Raw genomic sequence first — 21,351 nt, forward strand, 5'->3', positions numbered from 1 at the left:
TTTAATCTAATAGGCTATTCTTCCCATTTCTTTATAAAAAAAAAAGAATTGATAGAATGGAAATGTAATTCAATTTTTTCTCCTTTCTCTATATTTTAGTGCAAAACAAACAAAAAGAATATCTTCTCTTATTTTCCTGTACCAAACACTCCTAGAGAATTGAATAAGCTGGGAATGGGTTTATTTTATTTTATTTATTATTATTTTTTTTTGTAATGATAAAAGGTTAGTATATATTTTCAAAGTATTTTGAGTTTTTGACCGTTCAACGGTCACAAAAAGCCAAGCATCGGATATAGAGCCAACTTTTCTTCGAATCCGCCATACCTCGCCTTGCTAAAGTCGGAGGTAGAGGCGGTACTGCTGTAACACGCCGCAGAAATTGGACGATTCAGTCGGCGGTGGGGCCAAATTGAAATGAGATACAGAAGAAAACTGCGGTCAATCGTCTGCGTCTATATCTCGAATCTCGCAGCAAGATACGGATACGAGGGTTTCAGGTTAGTCTGTTTGCCTATTTGATTACTCTATCTAATTTAGGGTTTCTAGTAGTTTATCTTGATGAAACTCCCAGGGTTGCGAATTTGACCTATGGCTGTTCGAATTATCATAATAACCTGTGCTTTTTTTTTTTTTTTTCCTTTTTGTTTGTTCTTTGCGACTTGATGTTGTAAGAATCAAAATTTTGTTTGAAGGCAACGGTGAAAGCGTAATCAGAGCCTAGCGAAATACTATACATTAGTTATCAATAGACACAAAATAGAAATTTCAACAAAATGTCAAGACACATAATTCCTATTTAAAATACTGATTCTTGGTTAGTTGATCTTGGATTGCCTCGTGATTAATAAAGAACAAGGAAAGTCCAATAAATTACTGAAATCTTCAACCGTGTTCTTACTTTCTAGCTGTTACACCATAGAAACCTGATGAAAGAGACAAAGCATTTCTTGAGCTTCTTTTCAAGTCTTGATCAATGGATTTCTTTCAAAAAAGTTTGAAGGCTTTAACTCGAATCCATTAGATAATGTTGACATCACTGGGAAATCTTCTTGACAGGGGTTGTGATGAAATCCCACTGTGTACCACAAAACTATATCTTTGTTTATAATCGATCTATTCCTGCTACACCAAAACACAATCTTTAATTCAAGAAACTTTACTTTAATTAAAAAAAAAATACAAAATTTTTCAAAAACGAAAAGAACCTTCGTTATAACTAGTCACCCACACTTGATACTTAGTGTAAGAAGCTCTAATTTGTGGATAATCATCATCCAATAATAAAGAGACAGCTGGCTGCCCTGTCATCAACCGATACCCAACATCATTTCCCAATTTGGTCTTCTTATTTGTGTTCACCACTAAAAGCTCGGATGCCTTCAACCCGAGCCTAATTCTTGCTTCGTTTTCGGTTTTCGCAGTCTCCTTAACCACATTCCAGTAACTTTTCCTTGGAGATGTGTTGACTTTTTTGACTTCTAAGTTTGCTTTTACAAAAGAGTTTTCATCACCATGGATGTCAAGGTCGAGATAATATGTTATGAAGTGATCACGGTTGTTTCCTATTCTGTTGGTTGCTACTAGTGGTCCATAGGTTTCTTCTTTCATCTCTTCGGCTTTTGTGTATCTTGTTGCTTTCATTTCCAAGACGCCCGTAAGTCCTACCTTCAAGATCAATATAATTTGAATTTAGATTAAATTTATTGAAAAATGGGGAAATTATATCTAACAAAATCTATAAGTTATCTACTACCAAGAATATAATTTGAATTTAGATTAATTTGATTGGAAATTGGGAAAATTATATGTAACAAAATCTATAAGTTATGTATAACGATATTTGTATAGATATAGTTATGTATAACGATATTTGTATAGATATAGTGTTGCTGATATACTGTTTCTTTTTTGAATGTCTGAATCTAAATATATGACTATTTTATCCTCATGTTTAAAATTGATAAACAACCGTTATAAATTTAAATTGTATATTTTCACATTAAAAAACTAAAAAATAACATGATTAGTAACTTAAATTGCACATAATTTTAAACTAAGTTCAAATAGTAAAATTAATTTCTAACAATTAATATGTACATACATAACGGGGAAACAAAAATAACCTGCATATGAAATTTGTATGATATTTACACATTTAATAGCGAGTAACTCAATATATAAGCATAAAAATATACTCAGTTACTCATAATTTTCAATATAAATGTGATTTGGAGAAAATAATAGCAATTCAGGAAAACTAAATATAAAATCATGACGATCAAGGACACTAAGTTTTTTATACATTAATCCATTAAATCAAAGAGAGTTTTTGCCATCCTACTTGTTGCATACATGCACACTAGGATGTGAGACTTGTAAGTCCCAAAACACTTAGATCAATACGATATCAATCAAACTATCTAAAGAATGCGAAATATAAATCAGATAGTGATGCAACCCTTAACAAGCCCAAGCCCAAACTGCCCGAATCACTATGTGATTTCGGTCCCCATAAACGAAAACACCATAAGCCAATAAACATAACTAAACCCAAGTACAATAATAAACAAGAATCCATTTAAATATGACCCAACAATAACTATGTGATTGTCGCTATCATGCCGGTGAAAGCCTTTGCAACAGCTTCAAACATTTCATTTCCACCATAAGCTGATGCTTGGATAAAGTATGAATGTCATGCTCGCTAAATTTCAGCAAATCCTTAGGATCAACAAGACGAATCTGATCCCTTTTCACCTTGATTACCACAATCGTTGTAGCCTCATCATATACCCAATATAGTAAGTCAATTCAAAGAGCCATCAGTACACGTTGAGTGATAGGGATCCTTTTCACTTTATTTACAGGTGGCCACAAAACATTCACCATATTGTTGGTGCGTGGATCAATAACACCCTTGACCTTTTTAATGAACGATGACATTGTGGAACAGTGTGTGGACCAGCTCTGCAAGATCAACTTTTGTCCAAGACACAAAGTCTTCGCATAGTACTCAATGTTTCCGCTCCTGCTTTACAATCCACATCTTCTTATCAGCTTCATAACCCCACATAAGAATTCCAGAACGATCTATCAACAAATTTTCTCTTTCCAATTTCTTTAATAACATCTTTACCATGTGCATTCTGATCAGAGTTTTTCATTAGAAACATTTTGTCTTTCCTCAGCTTATCAACTTTTCTCTACTTCTCCCTTCTTTCTTCAGCTGTGACGGAGCCAGAAGACAGAACTATGTGGATTGTAAAGCAAAAGAGCGGAAACATTGGACATCTTGCAGAGCTGGTTCACGCACCGTTTCATAATCCAACAAATGACCCCAAAGGTGTTATTGATGCACACACCAACAAGACTTACTATATTAGGTATATGATGAGGCTACAACGACTTTCGTAATCAAGATAAAAAAGGATCAGATTCGTCTTTTGAAAAAGGATCAGATGTTTGAAGCTGTTGCAAAGGTGAAGCTGTTGCAAAGGTGAGCTTTTCGGTCGTTTTAGGAGTTCTAGTTGTTGATCCTTATTTGTAACATCCCAAAAATACAGGCTAAAAATTTCATTTTTAAATACGTCATTATAAAACCAACAGTGTAATAAAACATTGTAATATCATGTCATGTCAAAACCAAAGTAGAAATAATCAAACATGTTATCATAAAACAATATCAGAGTGTAATCCCAAAGATCTCATGTGCGGAAAACCATAGTGTGATGCGCTGCGATCAAGCCGGCTCCTTTCCTTTAAACACGAAGTACCTGAAACCAAAACTGAAAACCGTAAGCACGAAGCTTAGTGAGTTCCCCCATCATACCACATACCATACAATCATATAACATACATATACTGTCAGGCATATCTGGGTGCCCGACCTACCCCTTCGGTCCTCTCGACCGGATACTGCCTAGCATATCTGGGTGCTAGCCTCCCCTTCGGTCCTCTCGACCGGTAACCGGGGACTATTTCACCCCCTAACACTACCACATAAAATCATAGCATAAACACATAAGTCATATATTGCCTAGCATATCTGTGTGCTGGCCTACCCCTTCGGTCCTATCGACCCGTAAGTGGGGACTATTTCACCCCCTACTACTACCACATAATATCATATCACATATATCATAATCTGTCTAGCATAGTTGGGGTACTCCCTATCGACCGGTTACCGGCACTATCACATAAGATCATATCATGCTATCGACCCGTAATATCATATCACATAAGATCATATCATGCTATCGGTCCTATCGACCCGTAAGTGGGGACTATTTCACCCCCTACTACTACCACATAATATCATATCACATATATCATAATCTGTCTAGCATAGTTGGGGTACTAATCTACCCCTTCGGCCCTATCGACCGGTTACCGGCACTATCACATAAGATCATATCATGCTATCACATAAACATAACAGGTAGTAGCAAACATAGACAATTATCACAAAGACAATCATCTAACAACAACTCCTACTGGTGGGTCGATATTGTGGCCGTAGACCCACCGCTACTAGAAGGTAACTCACCTCGCACTGCTGAAGTCCCGCAGGCTGAACCCCAACTATTGGTTGACAGATTCCCGAACTGTCAACACCAAAATAACACCCAATTAATAATTGGGTTCCAACACATAACCATAATACACATACTTGGATAATTATTACATTACCCTAGGCTTGGCTTATTTAAGCCCAACAAGGCCCAATCCATAAGCCCAAAGCCAACTAGGAAACAAAGCCCAACATATGGCCCATTTTTCTAAATTGGGCCCAAACCCCTTACAAGGTCTTACCATAAGGCACAACCATTTAGTCCAGTCCAACATTCAACATTCTAATGGCCCGATATATGGCCCAAACTATTGCCCATATATGGCCCAATTTTTCTAGTCCATTTGCTTGATCTTGGATGGCCCATTATAATCCAAGTGAAATTAGGGTTTCACATAAAATGATAATTACTTAACCCATTAAGGACTTAATGGATTAAGTCTAATATCGTTTAGATTAATCTTTACCAATGATTATTATTTAATATCTCAAGTTTGGGTTTCATGGCATTAGGGTTTTCCAACCCAATACTAGTCCATTAATTAATTTGTTGGGCTTTTAGATCAATTAGAGCTTTATTGGGCCTATTAAGCCCACTAGAATATCATTAAGCCCATTAGGGTTTTATTAGGCGGACATTAAGGTTTTATTAAGCTCATTAAGTCTTATTGGGCCCATTAGGGTTTCAAGCCCTCCAAACGAATCAACACAATCGAGACAAGGCACACCGCCACCCGACACGACGGCTAACGGTTAACGACGGTAGGCAGCAAGCTAGCAGCCACACGAGTCTTGAAGCAACATCACATATCCTCATGAACTCACAGCCACCACCCATAGCGGCTGGTGGTGACGAGATAAAGCAGCGAAGGCAGGCAGAGTAAGAGAAGAAGGGGGGGGGCGAGGGTACTTCAACGAACTGATGGGGAAGAAGGGTGGAGTGAAGCAGTAGCGACGGAGACGAATTGCTCCTCCGTCATTGACTGACGCGGCGTCGGCAACAACACAGAATGGAGAGGAGAGGAGATCTGCCGCCGGGAGTCGTTGAGGAAGAACCAAGCGACGACGGCAGCGACTTCCAGCTTCTTGAGAGGGTTTTGGAAAGATGGCGACAGTCGAACGAGGAGGTGGATAATAGCGGTCCTTGGCATCGTCGCTGATCGGAAACATGAATCGGAGGGAGGTGCGGCTACCGGAAGTGAAGATGGGGAGGGTGACGGCTAGAGAACCCCGACGATGGCGGCTGAAACATAAGGGAGGGTTTTAGGTTAGGGTTTGCCCGTTAGAAGAGTTATATACCCGGTACCTCACATATCTTTTCCATAATGATAGTTTCGGCCCCTCCTCCATAAAATCCTTTCATTGGCAGTCTATAAATTACCATTTAAACCCTGCCCCTTCACCTCCTCTGCAATTTAAGTCCAAATAATTATCATGGAGTCCCTAACTTCAAAAATATTCTTTATAATAAATTCGGAAATCATATCTTTAACCCCCTAAGCTTTCAATTATTTATTTTAGGGCTATTATTCGCTCATTATTTTATTTATTGATTTAATAAATAAACGAGGCTTTACATTATTGTTTTCGGCTGTTAAGAAGATATTGGTGTACCGGACGATTTCAACTAATAAGCGGGTTTTAGGTGGAGAAATCAAAAATATTGGTTAGACTATACGTTTAATGAAATACCAATTGACGTGCACAAAAGTACCCACTAATTTTAATATTTATAACATAACTAACTTAACTAACTAAAATGCACCTAGGTAGTGTACCTAGTCGAATTATAGAATAGTTGGATAAGTCGAGTGTCGATCACCAATTAAAAACACTCTTGTTAGTTCGAATCCACTTAAGTTCGAATCCATCCTCTTTATGGTTACCTTGTATGGTCATACATAAGCAAAACACAAAACTAGTTATTAGTTATATGTATGCTATGTAAGATTTATTATGCAAACACAATTATGGTCATAATTTATGTTCTCTAGCACAACTAAATTTATTTACTTTACTATCCAAGATTTTGTTAGAAGCTTCATCTAGCTAAACAAGAGTTGCTAGATTCAACTACTCATAGTATAGCAAATAAACAAACACAAATCAAAGTATAAGACATGTTCAAGTATCAAACAAATAAACTAATTATGAACCTTTACTCCTTTGGTGTTGAAAACCTTTTTCCAGAGCTTATCTTCTACTAAAATTCGTCTTCTGGAACCCTTTTTTCTAGCCAAAAGTCTCTAAAGTTGTAATGGACAAGGGTATTTATAATAAACACGAAAGTCGTGGTTTAAGATCCTTATCGGGCACGAAATCTTTCTTCGCACGTATTTTTCTTATGGAAGATTCATGCCACGTCGTGGGCTGACTGTTCACGTCGTGGATGAGGTTGAATCCGTGAATTTCTTCATCTTTTGTACTCCAAGTCTCCAATGTTCCAAGTATTGTCAGTTTTGGTTCTTTTCTTCGAAAATGCTTCACTTTGGCTGCAAATAACAATTTATCCTTATAAGTACCATAATTCTATGCAAATAACCAAAATGTTAATAAAATTGAAAGTAAATATTGCCTAAAAATATGTATACCCTACACGTGTGCTTTGCTTGTTTAAAATTGCTGAAATCATCCCTATGGTTTGTTTAAAATTGCTGAAATCGTCCCTAACTTTTCTTTTGCACTCGGATCGTCCTTGTGATTTGATTTTATTGCATTTTTTGTCCCCGTGGTTTTGATTTTGTTGCGTTTTTTGTCCCTTACATACATAAAGTTAGGGACCAAACATGCAATTTTGACCAAACATGCAATTTTAACCAAACCATAGGGACGATTTCAGTAATTTACTCTTAATTCAAACCTTGATCACCATCATTACATAGAACAATCCAACTCAAACTCAATCATTATGCCAAGACCTCAACGCATGCATTTGTGTCTAAAGTTTTTCCTAAGTAACCCCCCTCAATTTTAAATACTCACAATCCTCATAAACACCCACCCATTTCTTTTGAACAATGCTCATTTTATGCAACCCTCCGAATCCATCCTTAGAAAACTCCGTAACCTCAAGGTATTTTTGTAAAGCCACCCAAGCATACATATGGAGCTCTCGAATTTTCGATATTTGATCTTTGATCTCTTTGAATTCACCAACTTTTTGTGTAATTTTGATATCTTTAACTTTTGAAACATAAGAATTTTCGATCTTTGATCGAATACTTTGATACTTTAATGCTTCAAAAATTCTTCAATTTTCACTTTTTGGTAATTTCTCTTTTTTTTTTTTTACATGTACTCACCTTTTATAACACTCAAAAACCTACATGCTATACATTTTAAGTACATGCTGCTAAACATATTGCATTCCTCAAACTAGCGAGGTTGTGTTTTTGTTCCATAATTTCACTATAATAAAGGAGGCCACAAATGCACTATAACGTGTTTTGGGTTAAACTAAACATTTGAGCTTTCATCAGATCATCCCAAACACTAGCAACTTAAGTTCAAATTTACTACTAGAACTAATATTAGATTATAATTTCAAACCTATGAAAAATTTTAAATTTCCTAAGATTTCTAGCAATTTACTTTTTCGACCCCCTACAATGAACAATGCCCTCATTGTATGCATATAAACTAAATTAAAAGCAATAACAGGGAGAAAAAGTAACAAACTCCCCTGAGATAGTGGCGTGATCAACAACTACAACAAACAATACAAATTCTATCATCTTATTCAGCATCTAAAGAAGAAGAAGCCAGCAGCTCAACAACGAAGCAACCAAAAGAAGAAATTCAAGAAATATCATCCGATGAAAGTCAACCACAAATAGCACTCGAAACAGAAAAACAAACCATAACGCCAAACCAGGAGGAGTATGTGGCACTACAGATCATAAAAATATAAAGAAATGGTATGTGATATTCAACGGAGAAAACAAGGAGTCTACGATGATTCGGGAATCGCCAATTCGTATATTCTTGGAAAAAATGTCATTCATAAAAGCTACAAAACAAAAACCGAAGCAGAAGCCGGATACAATGAAGCATACAAAGCCGTAATAAGAGATAATGTCGAATGTTCGAAAACAGTCCTTCTTGGACCACAATAATAAGAGATAATGTCGAATGTCGAATGTTCACTGATGCAGTAAAGATTGGTTCCTTCTAAGTAGATTGGTATCGATAAATCCATGAATCGGCTAGAAAAGCTGCTTTGGGGCCTGGGCGCTTGGCTACTGGGTAGAAACCCATTAAAGAATGGACACGGTGTATGAAACGAGGGAAGTAGCAATTTTTTGGGCAGTTGGTTTTTTCATAGCTTCTTTTTCTAGGATATTAGTTTTCCTGGATACATTTCAAGTACATGCTGCTAAACATATTACATTCCTCAAACTAGCGAGGTTGTGTTTTTGTTCCATGATTTCACTATAATAAAGAAGGTCACAAATGCACTATAATGTGTTTACTAAACATTTGAGCTTTCATCAGATCATCCCAATGCAACACTAGCAACTTAAGTTCAAATTATTATTACTACTAGAACTAATATTAGATTATTATTTCAAACCTATGAAAATTTTAAATTTCCTAAGATTTCTAGCAATGTACTTTTTTTACTTTTTCGACCCCCTACAATGCCCTCATTGTATGCATAAACTAAATTAAAAGTCATAAAAGTGAGAAAAGGAACAAACTCTCCTGAGATAGTGGCGTGATCGAACTCCATAAGTGTTGACAAAATGCGCATCTCGAAAAGGAACCTCTTTTGAACAAGAACTCGGACCTTGAACTCGCGAAATATGTGAATGAGCCAACAAGCAACTAATTGAAACTTCAATCTTCCATAAGAGAGAATGTGGGAAAGCAAACGCCACATTGTATGGTATAGGAAATGAGCTATAATACTAAATAATGATCCAAAAAGAAACGTGGTACGCCATAAGGTACAACGCCCCAAAGGACTTCATGTTTATAAAATCATAGAATCACGACGTGATAAGGATTGCCACGTCGTGGTGTCGCACAAAAACGTAAACTGAAAATCCAATGAATTCACAACGTGAAATGGGTCGCCACGTTGTGAAACCTAAGCAATCAGGAAATAACTAATAACTAGTTTTGTGTTTTGCTCATGTATTGGTTAAAAGATTAGTAAATTTAGACTTAAATTGCTAATAATATAATAATTGGTGACCAACTTGATAATCCATAATAGCTAGCTAACCATAAAGAGGAAGTGGATTCGAACTAAACAAAATAATTACTTGATTGAATTCTGTGACTTAAGTTGATATGGACTTGTAAAATCAGATAAAATCCCATCAGATAAATTAGTTAACACTTGTAAAATCAATTAGTTAACACTTGTAAAATCAGATAAAAATTTAGGGGGAGAAATTAGTTAGTTAAGTTAGTTAGGTTGTAAATATTAAAATTAGTTGGTACTTTTGTGCACATCAAGTTTTTGAAAAAAATTTAGGGGGAGAAATTACCAATTTTTTTTTCTGCGTTTAAGGTGCTGGTATCAGAGCTTTGAATGTATCAGAGCTTTGAATAAGTTTCAATTTAAATTGATAAATTTTTTGCTGTTCATCGATTAACTATTCTTGGGTTTCTTTGTATTCATCGTGCTCTTCGCTGATCTTTATTTTCGTTTCTAAAATCTTAAGGGTTTTCTCAATAGGTCTTGGTCAAAGTTGAAGGTTTTCGGTCAACATTTTAACCGAAATCTTAAGCGGTTTTCGGTTTTCATTTTCGTCCGAAATCATCAGTTCTCGGTCAACTCGCCTGTTGACTTTCCTTGTTTTCGATCAATTAATTTTTTTGGTGTTCTCGGTTTTGTTAATTAAAATGGAATCTCGGTATAACAGTTCAATGCATCAAGAGTTGAATTCCATTATGGGGACTGCCACGGGTCTTTTCCGCTGAGGGGAGGCTTTGATTGAGGTTTATGAGGGAAATGAGGACATGAGGTAGAGTACGGCTGGGCTTCCACGTAGTTGTGTCAGTGATTAAGAAGACTAGGGATCTGAGCAAGCTTTCCCTTGCAGAAGTGTCAAGGCATGTGAAATGGATGATAAGCAGCGTGAAATCAACCATGTGAATTCCTATCTAGGAATATCTACAAATAGTGCCTTCTCAGGTCAACATATGTACATTCTGTTCATCCTATTGTACCTCATCAACATCAATTCCAAAAAAAGATGGCTCTAATGGTTGGGGTTCATGAATTGCTACAATGCTCTTTTGGTAGGAGATTTAGATCTGGATCAGATTCATCTTGAGGACGTGTAAGAGATGGACATCATGTGGCAAATAGCTATGGTTGTGTTCAGGGCAAAGAAGTTTACTCAGTGCACAAGGGTTCAATAAGAGCAAGCTCCGGTGCTTCAACTGTCACGCGCCAGGTCATTTTACTTGTGAATGCACCAAGAACAACACTGGTGCTTCAACTGTCACGCACCAGGTCATTTTACTCGTGTGCCTGCAGGGAACAACAGAGGAGCTGCAGCCAACAATGAAACAGCTAACCTGACGATGGTGGCACAAAGATTCGATTAGGAGAATCAAATGCAGGCGCTGAATCTGTCAAAGACATGAAATAGAAAATTTTTGGCGCATATCAGTGAGAGTTTAGAGGTGGAGGAAGCTGAAGAAGAGATGATGGAGTTGCAATTCGCCTCCATGGTCTCCACCACACCTGACACAAAAGAGGTTGGTGAAACTTTCTATACTCAAGCCTATAGTGATACAATTAAACGCTATCGCGATCAACATGATTTATTAATTAGGCCCAAAAACCCGTGAAAGAAAAATTAGAGGCCCAAACCAAAGATCTAAAAGGAATTGTCCGTACGTCGAAGAAGTGTTGAGCCACAGTTCTAGATGATAAGTAACTTTAATGTATCCGAGTGTTGAGCCACTGTTAAGTCTTTTCATTGTCAATAGTGTCTAGTCCTTTCATTTTAAATATTTCGTGCCTACCAGCACATTAAATGTAGAGTCTAACCAATTCAGCTTTAGTGCATTACACGTATTTCATATTGCCCTTTAACACTAAACTTCATATCACTTCCCAAGAACACTTACGAAAGAAGACATATTATTGGATTTTTTTTTTGTTTTGTATTTTATAATTTTTTTATTTTCCCCCTAAATTTGTGCATAGGGAAATTTAAACAAAAAAAAATAGTCTTTGAAATGAATCATTTTCAGAACACGATTATGAACATAGCACACCGTGTTAATGGCTTCAGCTTCGCTATGCCATTTTGTTGAGGTGTCTGAGCAGCATTGTACTGACGCATTATTTTTTCAACACAAAAGTGATCCAGGGCAGCGCTCTTGAATCCCGTTCACCTTCTTGTTGGTCTGATTTTCAATGAGCACAATAAATCTCTTGATAATTTCAACCGTTTCACTCTTATTGGACAAGATTAATAACCCTAAATCTTCTACATTAAAATAGCGTATAGGGTCGAATCCACGAAGATTTTATAACTTTATGCAAAATCTATGCAAAATCTCAATGTATTTCAAGAAAATGAGGGTTTTGGTCTTTTAAAATACTTGTAATAAAACTAGATTTAAACTAATATTTCAACAAAATAAGAATTTGATGTATAATTAATAAGAGAAAGTCGACTTGAGGTTTCCTCACTTTGATTTTTTTTGATGAACATATCATTAGAATCCAATGGTGCAATACTTGTTGTAATCACTTGAGGTTTCGTCACTTTGATTTTTTTTGATGAACATATCATTAGAATCCAATGGTGCAATACTTGTTGTAATCCTTAATCCAAGGAGCTTGAGATTACCTAGACTTTTTCTTAGTTGTTGAAATGGTAAGAGAAGCTCATAACAATTTCCTTAGTTGTTGAAAGTTAACTAGCATTAAGAATTTAAAAGTCACCAAATTCAATAGTAGTCAAAAGCTTCCACTACCACAAAAATCACTTGTTGCTTGCTAATTTTAAAGATCCTTTACTTAATCAAGAAATTAGCCAACTACTCACCACAAACACATTTAAACATATAAGTAACGGTAAGATGTTAAAACACAAAACATTTTCATAAAGATTCAAACACAAGCTCATGGAGTCTTCAACATTCAACAATTAGTCAAAGGATTAAGTCAACCACAAATTGTTTAGCCAAGCATGGCTAAAATTAAGAAAACAAAATTAGTGAAGATGATGAAGTTCTTGAGGGTTCTTGGCCTTCAAAGTGCTTCCAAACTTCAGAGAGAATGTGTCAAAATCAGATATCCAAGATCCTAAAGAGGCTCACCAACCTTTCCAATATAGAGCTCTCAATAAAATCCCGAAATTGTCCCTTCAGGAATCCACGCGGGCTGCATGGAAACCTTATGTGGGACGCGTGAGTCCGCGTGAGTATGACGAAGTTTTGGGCTTCTTCAAGTCTTTGGGCCCCCATAACTATTCCATTGGCCCAGTTCGAGTCTAATCAACTTCTAGTCAATTTTTCTTCAAGATTTCATCAATTTGAGCCCAAATTGCCTCTCCAAATCACTCAAAGCTTCCGCAAACTCTTGATCATCGATCTCTACACACTTGAAAATTCTCCCGCGCCTTGTAATTTAAAGTTCAAATCCTCCAAACCTTCAAGCAATTGACAAACCCACTCCATGAATCATCTCCATCAAGCTCGAAAACCTCATTGTCCTTCAAGTCCAATCGCCTCCCAAAAATCCCGCTCCGATGGTCTCCAAAAAATCTGCAATAATGCTCAAGAAACTAGAAAGTACCCGAAATGGTCATAAAATAACAAAAAGGAAAATATGCATGAAAATTAACTAAAATGCGAATGAAATGTGCTAAAATAAACTATAAAAAGAAGTAAATAAAATGAAGCTATCAAATCACTCCAAGCTTAAAGACAACACTAAAATGAACTCAGGATGAACTATCCTAGGAAAAATTAAAAGAATAGATAGAACCGCGAAACTTGATCACCGTTAGTCAACATGGTCATAATTGATCTTTGCTATTATTTCATTAGTTTTTCATCCGATGACAATGGGACCATAAACTACAGCTAGGACAACTCCTCTAGGTGAGTAAGGAGGGATGGTCAGTCGCAGCCCCAATGGAACATGCAAAGAATGAAGAACATCTGTAGTAGGGAGAAAGCAAATGGACGGGCTCGTATGTAGCTCTTCTTTTTAAGTGCACATTCTTATCACGAAAGTTGCGTGATCTCACGTTTGTCAGCCACTCTCAAGTGTGATTGGGTTTTATCGCTCGAGCACCATTGTAGGAATCAGTTCACTTAGTATTGACCCAAACCTCCCGTAGTATCCGACTCAACAGTCTCTTTAACATCACCAATTTGAGAAAAAGAAATAACTCGATCTATATACAATAAGACAAACCTATATAAATGAATATCAAATGTCGGATACTACGGGAGGTTTGAAGGAAAATTTGTTCAATAGTTATGTACATATCTAGTAAACTTTAAGGTAATGCACTAACAAATTGAATTTGTTTTTGCTTTTTATCAAGAAAACTTTTTGACTCAAAATTTGGTTCCCAAAATTATGTAAGTGGAACCGAGGGAGTAACAATAATAATCTGAATGGTCTAAGTGTGAAAATGACCATGTGTGGAGTGTAAATATGCAAGCTTCTTTTTCAAACTTGTGATTTTCAAAAATAAAAAAATGCCCAAATGTAGGCTAAAAGACTCTCTAGAATCCTAAGTAAATTGCAAAAAGAATATGGTGACAAGAGACCGAATATGGATTCTACTCGGGGACAAGCACCAGTGATTCATCCTAACGATTTAAACATGATCAAGTGTGATCCTCTCGGTGGTATGGACCGCAAGGCTAAGAACATTCATTGCTATAGTATATCCTACAATTGTTAATATTGCATGCATAATTCTTCGTGAAACTACTTGACCATGATCACTCCCTTTAAGCTTCTAGCATCTGATCCCAAGTATAAAGTCCCAAGCTGTAGCTAGTGGTCCCGGTTCGATGGGTGAGATAGCAACAAGATCCTGGACCAATAATGATATAATAACTATGAACTTGTTCCATGTTATCCAAGGGGGTGAGAATAAATAGATAACAAAAATGTATGAATGCTAATGCCTTAAGCTAAGTGTTATGCAAAAAAAGAAAGTAGAAAAGAAGAAAATAAAATCTTTTTGGAATTTAAAAAAAAATGAACGCAAATTAGCTTAAAACTAAAATGAAATGCAACCCAACTAAGAAAATGCATGAAAAAGTAAAAGTAAAAGGAAATGATCCACCTCAAGCTTAAGAACAAGACAACCTCAATGCTTAAGGAAAGGACGGAAATGACCTAAATCGGAGGGTCGGGCGATGAAAAGTGTTTGCGGTGATAGTGGTAAATCCACATATCCTGGACCTGGTGGGGAGTGGGCTCGATGGACTGCTCCAGCTGATCAACACGGGTCACCACATCCTGGATGGCCCAAGTGTTCTCCTGTGTCTGAGTATCGATTCGCTGGATAGTGGAGAACATTGTGGCGAACTGGTCGAAGAAGTTAAGAGGGAAGTAAGGAGGGATCTCGTGTCCCCCTACTGTTGTGGCTGATATTGAGGCTGGGCAAATTGTTGTGGACGCTGAAACTGGTCATCTTCATCATCCACAGGAGGAGGGTAGTCGGATGGAATGACACATTGTTCGGGGTCGGTTGGTTCGAAACACCCTATATAGTCGTCAGGAAGAATGATGTATGGTTGATTATCAAGGTTCCAAATGTGACCATCGACTGATTCGCGGATGATTTGCATCCACCAGAGTGCAAGGATGTCAAGGCGAGAGGGTCCGGTCGCCTTTTCAAATGGGAGGGTGGAGAGAAGGAGTTGAAGTGGGGGTCTAGATGCAATGAGTGCGATCAAGCCGCCGATAAAAATATCCCTGGTGTCCATAGTGGTGAGATTGTAGCATTTGGTGAAGAAGAAGGTGGCAAAATCCGGGTTGGGTCCATTTTCGTGAGTCATGCTCCATAGAATGAATAATTCAGCTTTGGAAATTTGAGCGACTTCGGAGCGGGCAAAAATGGTGCATGTAAGGACTCGGTGGGCCAGGCGTAAACATGGAGGAAGATGAGGAGGCTCGCGAGTGATTTGGTACCAAAAATGGTGTTCGTTAAAGTTGACGGGACAAGGATCCTGTTGGGAGTAAGTGTGGTCCACTAGGGAACCCGAAATGGCAATGACCTACTCTCGCCTACCATTTGGAAGGTGATGGTGTTCGTATCGTCATCAATATGGAATGTGGAGAGGAATTCCAAAGTCGGCTCAACGTAGGTAGCTGCACGATTATGAAGAAACTGACCCCAACCAATGTTGTCAAAAAAGTGCTTGAACTCCCTCAAGCACTCCGAGAGTTTCAAAAGACTCTCGATGGAGGAACTTGGTTGATTTGACCTTGCGCTTTTTGGAAACACGAAAGTCATGTTTTGCGGTCGTCACGATTCAACAAACCAAATGGGGTCATTGGGTTTGGCTTTCGACCCACCCTTAGATGAACTAGGCCCGGTTTTGGCTCGCTTAGACATTGACTCGGGACAAAATTTTGACAACAATAATAATATTCAAATCACACCAAATACCACACGGGTGATGACACAATTCCACCAACAAACAGGTATTTAACAAATAAATAATCAAGTTATTTAAACTAATGTACCCAATTTGCTTAAACTCGGGACAGATTGTGGAAGCGGAATTAGAACCACCAAAGAGAATCTTCAAGGCACACCCCAAGCTTATGAGATTGCTCCGTGATTCACCCTTGAATTTATGGAATGACCTACAAACGAGCTTCAACGTGATTTTCCGACGACTAGAGTGGCGGCACCCGGAATTGGACGAAAATTTTTGGTGAGTTTTTGGGGAAAAATTGGTATGGTTAGAAAGTCCTCGAGAAGAGAAACAAAACCTCGTGCTCAGAATTTCCAATGGTGGTCGGAGTCGGCTGGAAAATGCGAAACAATGCGACTATGGGTGGTGGTGGTGACACCCGAATTTCCAGACACAGATCGGACCAGATTTTGGGTGGGGTTTGTAGAGCTTGAAAAATGGGAGAGAATGGTGGTGGTTTCACGAGATTCCGACCGGTAGAACTCTAGGAAATTGGATTTTTGTGAGAAGTGAGTTTTGGTGTTCTTGAGCTCTAGAGAGAGAAATGGTGAGTTTGAGTAGGGTTTGAATGAAGAGGGTTGGAGTGTTTTAATCCTTGGTCAAGAGAGGTCAAACACGACCAATGTTGGTCAACTCATTAAACTTTTGGTTAACGAAAGTCAAAACAAGTCAACAACTTAAAATAACCCAGTCAACGACCAACACGTGAGTTAAGTGTGGGCCGCGTCTAGTTCACTTGAAAGCTTCTGATCTTTTACGCGGGTGTAGCTCGGTTCGCATAGAGGCCGCGAGTGCTGGAACGACAACAAAATAAAACACAAGTGGGCTAGGTGCGGGCCGCAATCTTTTCTTCATATTTCTCAGGCGGGCCTGCGGCCCCTTCCTGCACTTCAGAAAAATGAGAATTCCAAAAGACTTGATTTTTTAGTTCAAAATTATCCCGTAAGGCTCGGTTTTAAAATTTTGACAAAAATTTATTTTTCAAAATTCCGAAAACGCTTTTTAAAATGATTTATTTGGATTTGAAAAAGGTGAAAGCACAATGCTTTCCAAAAAATGCCCTTGTTTAACGTCTTTGGCAAGATGTCTTCCTTGCTTGCTTCAACACCTCGGGACATCCAAATGGATGATTTCAAGAGCATTAGCATTGAAACCTTCATAGAATGGCTTCAAACGATGCCCATTGACCTTGAAAATATGTCTCGTTTTTTCGCTTTGAATTTCCACCGCTCCATGGTTTGTCTTTATCACGACAAATGGTCCAATCCATCTTGACCTTAGCTTGCCTGGAAATAACTTCAATCGTGAATGGTAAAGTAAGACCTTATGCCCCGGTTCAAAATGCTTCCGGGTGATGGACTTGTCGTGGAAGAGCTTCATTTTCTCCTTATAAATCCTCGAGTTTTCATAGGAGTCATTTCTCAATTCTTCTAGCTCTTGGAGTTGAAGCTTCCTATGTCTTCCCGCCTCATCGATATTGTAATTGCATTGCTTGACTGCCCAAAATGCACGGTGCTCTAATTCGACACGTATATGACATGGCTTTTCGAAAACCAACTTAAATGGGGACATTCCTATCAGGGTCTCGTGTTAAATATATACAAAGAATTTTGTAATAACTCTTTTTACAGCTAGTAATTCTTTTTCATTGCTATGGTAGTTTTTCTTAGCTGCTTTGAAACTACCATAGGTGTACCTGCAAATTTGTTCTTCGTTTTTGGGGTTTTTAGCTTTTAAAACACCTCCCAAAATCATCAGAAGCGTCAGTGTCTGATGAAGATTCAGTCTCAACATGATATGTAAAAACATGATGTATACCATCATACTCTTCTTCAAGAGCTTCATAACCTCCATTGTTAGCGGTTTGTAAAACCTTGACTTTGTCAGGGTATTTTTTTTTCTATTTGCACATTCATTGGCATAATGTCCTTCTTCATTGCAGATCCAACACCTACATTTTTTCTTTCCTTGCGGATAGGAAATAGTCTTCTTAGGTGTTTCTTTTGAAGGTTTTTTGAAGTATTTTCCTGGTGAAAATTTTCTTCTTTTCTTTTTCCAAAAAGATTTGTATTTCTTTTTGTTTTTATACTTTTTATTAGTATTATTTTTCCTTCCAATATCAAAGTTTTTGAAATCAGATAGAATGCTACAACAATCTTTGCTTATTGTTTTAAGCTTTTGTTGTTTATATGTCTTGAGAGATTCTATGGTTCTTCTTTTGCAATTTTTGATGAATAAGAAAGACTAGTTTGCTGGATTTCTCCAGTAGCTTCTTTTTTCCATCTGTCGGTACAGGTTTCTTCAATAATTGGAATTTTCATGAGATAAGCAGATATCCATTGCACATAGTCACTTCTCTGTGGAATATCATACATATATGATTCATATACACATGTGTATTTGTCGAGAAGACTAATATCATGTAATTGGAGTTTTGTCATTGAAACTCTTGCTATGTTAAGTTTCTTATTAATGGTGAAGTCTTTATTAGAAATATAATCAAGACCTACGAAAGTAGTGTATATGACATTTATGAGATTATCAAAAAGATCTGAACCATGCAAATCTTCATTCCAATTATTGTTTCTTAGGAATTTTTGCACAATTCCATCAGTTTTGTGTTCTAAAAGTAGTAGAACGTTTTTTGCGTTTTTCAAATTCATCTGGGTTGGTATGTAATATTAGTGAAATCTCAGTAACCCATTTTCTACAACTCTTTCTCTGAGTTTTAGATCTTGGATACAATCAATATTGAGTACATTGATCGTATTGGGTCCTTGACCACTATTTGGAATACCATCGTGGACATGCATTTTGAACTCATTTTTTTTATTATCTCTTCTTGTGGCTGTATAAGAAGATTCTGCTTCATCATCTTCCATATCCAAATATTTGAACTTAACAGTCTTTGTATTTGTTTTAAAATGATCTTCTTGTTCTGATTCAATATCAGGTTCATTTATTTTAGTCATTCTAAAATATTGATCAAAAAGTTTGGGTTCTTTTTGATATAATTCTTCACATTCTTCAGTTTCTAAAGATAAAAACCGAATAAGTTTTGGTCAGCTTTATCATAATCTTCATATTGAAGGTTAAAGAAATATTTCTCGAGTTTCTCAGAGATTGTTTCTTTCATTTTTACTCTTTCCTGAAAATGTCAATTTTCTGAGAATTTTTTGAGCTTCCTAAGTTAGGGTTTCCAACACTAGGATTGGGAGGTGAGTATTTCTTAAGACCTGAATATTTTCCTGGCTTGGATTTTTGTTCTATGATGGAGATATTTTTGATGTGCTCAAGAATGTCTTTATTACAATGGCAAGAGTCAATCTTTTCAGATAACTCCTTAATAATGTCTGCAATAATTTTTGCAGATGCTACTTCCAACTGGGCAATGGTTACGTATTTATTGACTATTAAGTCCAAGTTTATAATCAGACCATCTATTTTTTTATTAAGGAGGTTGATTGATCTATTGAGCTCGGGTATCGAGGTGGTTGATCTATTCAGCTCGGGTATCGAGGTCATCCTATTAGTTGTTTTAACTGATCATGTATATTAGTGATCTTAAGGTTGATTTCCTTAAGAGTGCCCTCAATATTTGCCTTTTTGGCGACTTCTTCAACAAATTGGTTGTTTTTTAAAGAGTTTTCTAAAAGAATAGAATGTTTGTCAATAGACTGGGTTAACTTGATAGTTAATTTATTTTGTCTTTCAATAACTTCGAAGAATTTTTCAAAATCATTTTTATCAAGATTGTTTTTAACCATAAAGGCTAAATCGTTTTTAAATTGGTTAAAAGGTTTTTTATTTTTTGAAATATCTTTAGAAATATCTTTTGAAATACCAAGATAATGGCTTATTTTTGAAGTTTTTAAGAGACATCTTGCAATGATCTGGTTGAGATTATTGCAATGATTTACAATTGTTTGAATACCAGCTTTTCCAGAAGTAGAGAAAATGTATTTTTTCTTTTCAGTATTATCGTCAAGAGTTTTAATGAGGAAAATCAATTTTATTATTCATTTATAATGTCAGTGATTTGTTTGATATTCTGGCGTAGACTATCAATTTTTAAAGACATGTTTCTTATTAAGTGATTATCTTTTCTTTCCGAGCTTTCTCCTATGTGGAGTGAATCCATAGAAATTCTTGGTCTAAGAGTTACTCCTAGAGTTTTTTTTTCTAGTTATATTTAAAACCCAAGAGTTTTCTTGAGGATTTATGTCGCAAAATTGTTTATTTTTGACATGGCCTATTTCTGAAAAGACATCATCAAGTTCGATGTACTCGTCTTTCTTATAGTCTATGCTATGGTGACTGTTGGTCAGGGCATATCCTATGAGATATGTTATGGTGAATGGTTTATCACATGGGCTCATAAGGTTACTTCTTTCAAAGTGATGGATAAAAGATAAGGTTTTATCTATATTTGCAGATTTTAAATCCAGAGCAAACTTTAGATAGACTGAAAACATAAACTTTTGGTAAGCAAGGTTTCCCTTTGTAGCAGCTAAGATGCAGTCCTGTTTGTCAGTAATTTTGTTGTCAATTAAAGCAATTTTTATGGGAGAATTTATTCCTGCTTGGAATTGGGCTTTTATCAAAAATTTTACAGCTCCGATACGGACCATTCTAATTTTTGATCTAATCTCAACTGGAATACTTTTTAAGTTATTGTTTATTTGTTCCTTAGTTAAAAGGGGTAGAAAGACAACACCTATTGTATCTTTTATGTCTACGGACATTTCTTTAGTACTAACAAAGTAGAAGATTTCATTTTTCCTGTTAAGAGGATTTAGAATACTAAGTTTAGAAGGAACATTTTTGAAAATGTTTTCTTAACTCGAGAGAGAAGGTCTTGTTTTATTAAAAGATTTGCATGAAAGCCATCTTCATCTTCAACATAAGTTAAGATTTGTTTTTCATCTGAATTATTTTCTTCAGAGTTGTTAAAAATTTCTTTATTCATTTTAAGAATTGTTAACAAGTTAAAATCCTTTTTCTGAGTTCTGAAACTAAGTTTTTATTTCTATCAAGATGTTCTTGATGAACTTTTTGCTTATGCAGGAGATACTTACGTATACTATCCATGTGTAGTATATATATTCATGAGTATGTTTATT

The 21,351-nt window shown here is 36.5% G+C and overlaps 1 protein-coding gene across 11 annotated transcripts in view; it reads left to right on the top strand.

The window, feature by feature from the left end:
* Positions 1-243: 243 nt before the first annotated feature.
* Positions 244-21,351, top strand: part of LOC145004377 (uncharacterized) — a 58,453-nt gene continuing 37,345 nt past the window's right edge. For 7 of the 11 annotated variants that reach the window (XR_013662365.1, XR_013662368.1, XR_013662366.1 and 4 more), the window contains exon 1: positions 244-500. The gene's annotated coding sequence lies outside the window, so the exon portion shown is untranslated. The other 4 variants (XR_013662367.1, XR_013662364.1, XR_013662369.1 and 1 more) reach the window with 4 other exon arrangements.

Source organism: Lactuca saligna, chromosome 7 (genome assembly GCF_052625555.1).
Source record: "Lactuca saligna cultivar CGN05327 chromosome 7, ASM5262555v1, whole genome shotgun sequence".
In the NCBI taxonomy this organism is placed as follows: Eukaryota; Viridiplantae; Streptophyta; class Magnoliopsida; order Asterales; family Asteraceae; genus Lactuca; species Lactuca saligna.